This window comes from Leuresthes tenuis, unplaced genomic scaffold (genome assembly GCF_036924035.1).
Source record: "Leuresthes tenuis unplaced genomic scaffold, fLeuTen1.0.hap1 SCAF_102, whole genome shotgun sequence".
NCBI lineage: Eukaryota > Metazoa > Chordata > Actinopteri > Atheriniformes > Atherinopsidae > Leuresthes > Leuresthes tenuis.
The window spans coordinates 165155-170411 of record NW_027325456.1 but is presented as its reverse complement, the minus strand read 5'-3'; the positions used below and the strand labels follow the sequence as shown (position 1 = coordinate 170411).

General features: G+C 41.6%; 3 non-coding genes across 3 annotated transcripts; all 3 read left to right on the top strand.

Moving 5' to 3' along the window:
• Positions 1-3562: 3562 nt before the first annotated feature.
• On the top strand, positions 3563-3752 carry LOC140286970 (U2 spliceosomal RNA). Its single transcript, XR_011911362.1, has one exon. It is a non-coding gene; the product is annotated as a U2 spliceosomal RNA (small nuclear RNA).
• Positions 3753-4163: 411 nt separating this feature from the next.
• Positions 4164-4277, top strand: LOC140286977 (U5 spliceosomal RNA). The gene has a single exon (XR_011911366.1). It is a non-coding gene; the product is annotated as a U5 spliceosomal RNA (small nuclear RNA).
• Positions 4278-4552: 275 nt separating this feature from the next.
• LOC140286959 (U2 spliceosomal RNA) lies at positions 4553-4740 on the top strand. The gene has a single exon (XR_011911359.1). It is a non-coding gene; the product is annotated as a U2 spliceosomal RNA (small nuclear RNA).
• Positions 4741-5257: the final 517 nt, after the last annotated feature.

Genomic DNA, 5257 nt, shown 5'->3' with positions numbered 1-5257 from the left:
ATCCTAATTGAATATTACACATTGACATTGAACTTTACTGGATAAGCAGGTCTTCATTGCATTCAGCAGCCTATATGTGAGCATCTATGTGTAAGCTGTTCTTCTTTGCATTTATCAGCAGCAAGCAATTCTTCACTGCACATGCATATGTAAATAGTAAAACAATTCCAATGTGTTAGCGAAACCTTCTATATCACAGTGGTTTCTAAGATCTATTTTAAGTTCTTTGCCATCAGTGAGATGACATAGTTTACAAAGTGTGTCAAATTATCACTGAAGATCTTTTCAGGAATTTCAAATCTAGAAATGAGTTATTTTACGCGTGATTTTGCTACTGAGAGTGCATCTGCTTGTGCACATGGAAATATTTCAGACCATTTGGTAAAAACCTCTGTTGTCACTGAGCAGAATCGTTTCCCTTAACATTAATTTAGTTCAATGAAATCTACACAATAATGAAATAATGAAATACAAACAAATATGTTGAAAAAGATACACTGGCTTAGGGAATTATCTTCGTTTTGGTCTTAGATTGCCCTGTGGAATGTATTTTGCACATATTTGACCTGCTAGACAAAACTTTATTCATTTATTTATTCTAAAAAAAAAATTCAATAATTAGTAAAACCATATGCTGTAAAAACCTTGTTCATTATTGCTTCCATCCCTCCTGTTGAGACATGACATGGTCCGTGGCTCAATACTGCAGCATATTTAAACAAATTCTTTGGCAGTATGGTTTTCCTTCCGGTCATTCATACGAGTCTATTGTAGATGGCAATTGAATAACATCTAATAATGCTAAAATATTTGTAGTTTATACATTTAGCTGTGGATGTCAACATACCTGTTTTTCCAATGCTGTGTTAACACATGTACAGTTGAGAAGGCATACTGACTGTCAGTGTAAACGTTAACAACCTTTTTGTTATTTAATTTACAAGCTTCAGTTAAAGCTACCAATTCGACTGCTTGAACAGAGTAATTTTTTGGTAGTTGGTGTTTTAAGAAAACTTCAGTTTCTGTTACTACTGCAAATCCTGTAGCATTTGTGCCATCAGGGTTTTTTGCTTGACCTGTTGAATAAATATAGTTATTTCTGCATTTTCATAACGTATATCAGTTAAGTCTGGCCTGGGTAAAACACTGATGGTTATTTCTGACATGCAATCATGAGGCTTTCCATCTGTGGGGTAGGTAGCAGTGTGGATGGATTAAGTGTAGCACATCTCTCGACAACAAGGTGTGGCTGTGAAAGAAGAACTGTTATGTAGGAGAGATGTCTGGTAAAGATATTTTGTTAAGTAACCATATCACAGCCACTGCATGAGGTACCTTAAGTGTTAATGGGTGAAATAACACCATTATTGTTGATGCCTGCACTGCCAATGGCTTCTGGCCATTGATTCAAAAGTACGATCTCGTCCCTGTTTCCCCCTTTCAGTGGACACTTGCCCCTAATTACCGCAATTCAGCAGGGGGTCTTTCATTAGGAGTACTGGACTCCCCCGTGCACGGTTTCAGCTCCGACCCTGGAAAGCGGAAAAAACGTTGAGATCTGGTTTGAGGACCCAATTGTTGAGAAAAGTCTCTCAATGAGACTCAGAGTTGCTGGAGTCAGTTAATGCAAATGTTTAATCTTGCAGCAAGTTCAAGAATGTGTGTGTGAATGGGTGTATGTGTGCGAACGTGTGTGAGTTTGTGTATGTGAGAGTTTAATGAACCTGTTATCCACAGGCAGGTCTTAACTAGTATGGCACAGGTCCAGCCTGTCTCATCTTTTTTGGAAGGTCCAGCGCTCGGCCGTAACCCTTCTGTCTGTTTGGACTCTCACATACATTCGGTTAATCATAGAAAAACGAGAACAAAACTTTTTAGCCCCTTAAATTCATAAAACAGACATGGTGCAGTTATTTCCATTCTAGAAAATAAGAGTAATCACCACCATTCCTATAAATTCTGGATATTCTAACAATCTGAATCTTTTTTAAATGTTCGATGAAGCCCTTTGCTGTTCTGTTTAGAGACTCAGCTGATCATAAACCAAGTTTTGCTCTTGAACCAAGCTTCTAAACTCTTCACCTTTTTCATTTCTCAGTTAGTATTCACTTTAAAACTGATTAAAAGAAAAATTAAATGAATGCCTATCAACAAATGTGGGATCTAAACTCTAGTGCTTTCTCTAAAATAATTTCCTTTCTCAATTCAGAAATGTGTGTGTGTAAGTCACAACACCCGTGACACCAAAACAGCTTTCTTTTCTCTCTTTTCTCTACACTGTGCACTGTGAGCACACACACCAAATCAGAAAGGCTTTTTTCTCTCTTTTCTACATTATGGACTGTGGGGACACAAAACCGCTCTCTCTCTTTTTTTTTTTGATTGTGTGCCAGGGCGTTGTCTCACGTATTAGATTATGCTTAAGATACGAATGGGTTTATCAGTCACATCAGAATCCATACATACTGATCCTCCCGTAATAAAATGGTCGGATCTTATCAAACACACTTTGTTTCTTGTGACAAGTCAGCGAAACAGCGTATACACGTCAAGACACTGAATCAAGTTTGCCACAAGAACTCATAAGTTTGGCAGTATTGCTCTGCCGTCAGCAATCATACACCCATTTTATTTTCATGAGACATGTGCAGGCACCTGTTCATCTACTGTTCTATCACTATGAATTAGTTTATCTATTATCAATAAGGATACTTCTACAACTACTATCAAAGTATGTCCGGACTTCTTATGTTGTCAGTTGCTATATATGAATAAGTGGGTTGCTACTGAAAAGCATTAAGCATGTCACACAGCCCAAACATATAACATTTCAGGACACTTACACAACACATTCAAATCAAACAGTCAGACAACATACAAGAACATATACCCCAGCCGGCATTGCTCCCTGCCTATTTTCCTACAACTCACTATGTGTGCGCACACCTTTATTCACAAACTCTTCAACTTATACTCTTTTACCGAAGCTGCTACAGCTCGATTGGCCAAATACCCTTAGATCCTATTTCGGTGAATTTGACATCTGCCTTGTATGTAACAGATTAGCGGTTTAGCAGTTTTAATTTAGTTTGAGTGAAGGAATTCATTTTATAGCAAAATCCGAAATCGTGAAGAACTCATGAAAGTAAGCTTATTCTCGGATTCCTGAAACTTTAGATTTGCTCTTTCTTTTACTGCAAAGTACAACGTTGAGCAGCACTAATGAGTTGTTTCTATTTTTGGCAGGCTTTACCTTTGCGGATGAAGCCCTTTCTGTCTGTGCAAAAGAAATCTTGTTACTGTGCAGAGTGACTTCTCTGACTAGAGTCGCCTTACTTGTTGCGACTGTGCCGATGTTCGAAGCTGGAGTGCAAAGTTGTTGCTTGAATGGTGCTCGCTGGAGCGTGTGGTAGTGTAAAGTTATACCATTTAAAAGGGCTGAAGAGTGCTCAGTGCAGCGGGTGGGCGGAGGTGCAAAGTGACACTATGGCCATAAAAAGAACACCGCTACAAGTGCGCATTGTGCCAGGAAGGGCCCTCGGACGTGAACCAGTGGACAGTTATCGCTTCTCGGCCTTTTGGCTAAGATCAAGTGTAGTATCTGTTCTTATCAGTTTAATGTCTGATATGTCCTCTATGCGAGACTACATATTAAATGGATTTTTATCAATAGGAGTTGAAAAAGGAGCTTGCTCCGTTCACTCCAAGCATCGACCCGGTACTGCAGTGCCGCTGGGAACGGTGCGCTCTCCTCTGCTCTTGTGAAAAAGCAAACAGCGGTGCAGGATGGAAGTTTCAGGGAGCCTAAGATGAAACTTTCTTTTAATCTGCTGATAAAAGAGAGTGAATGCGAAGCAGACTTTAACACGGCTCTGGGAGCGAGCCGAGTGCGGGCTAACCGGGAGAATTGCTTGAAAGAAACGCGACACCGAATGAGCAGTCAGATCAAAGCCTCAATACGGTGTTCCCGTGTTGTTTGTGGCTGCCTTGTCTTTTGCACAGAGTAAAAGACAAGGCAGCCATCGAATAGGGCCCGATTGTTCCTACTTGGTCAGCCGAGGAGCAAGGGGGGGGAGCAAGCGTCTCAACCAAGCAAAGCTCACCATGGGGAAGGTGGCTATGCCAACTAGCCTGATGCCCTGCTCCCGCAGTGATGGATAATCATACACTGGTTTCTCTTCATAATGTACAAGTCTTTCGCCTTTTACTAAAGACTTCCGTGGAGAGCAGCACTAATGAATTGTTTCTATTTTTGGCAGGCTTTACCTTTGCGGGTGAAGCCCTTTCTGTCTGTGCAAAAGAAATCTTGTTACTGTGCAGAGTGACTTCTCTGAGTAGAGTCGCCTTACTTGTTGCGACTGTGCCGATGTTGCTTGAATGGTGCTCGCTGGAGCGTGCGGTAGTGTAAAGTTATACCATTTAAAAGGGTTGAAGAGTGCTCAGTGCAGCGGGTGGGCGGAGGTGCAAAGTGACACTATGGCCATAAAACGAACACCGCTACAAGTGCGCATTGTGCCAGGAAGGGCCCTCGGACGTGAACCAGTGGACAGTTATCGCTTCTCGGCCTTTTGGCTAAGATCAAGTGTAGTATCTGTACTTATCAGTTTAATATGTGATATGTCTATGCAAGGACTACATATTAAATGGATTTTTATCAATAGGAGTTGAAAAAGGAGCTTGCTCCGTTCACTCCAAGCATCGACCCGGTACTGCAGTGCCGCTGGGAACGGTGCGCTCTCCTCTGCTCTTGTGAAAAAGCAAACAGCGGTGCAGGATGGAAGTTTCTTTAATCTGCTGAGAAAAGAGAGTGAATGCGAAGCAGACTTTAACACGGCTCTGGGAGCGAGCCGAGTGCGGGCTAACCAGGAGAATTGCTTGAAAGAAACGCGACACCGAATGAGCGGTCAGAACAAAGCCTCAATACGGTGTTCCTGTGGTGTTTTTATAAAATGCGGTGTAAAAAAAGGTGTGAATGCCCCATAGAAAACTAAAAGGTGGAGCGGAAGTGTTCGGCTGCAAGAAGGTGTGAATGTCCGACTATATTTGGTGAAAAGCAGGTGAAGCAAGGTCTGAATGCCCAACCTTACATCATCAAAAGCGAGATCAGAGGTTTTTGGCTGCAAGAAGGCCATAGTTTGCCAAAAGCGGGTAAGGTGCGAATGATCGGCTAAATATCAACAAAAGTGGGGGCGGAGGTCTTCGGATGCAAGTGGGTGTGAATATCCCACCATACAAGTATGGTGGAGAGGAAGCTGTG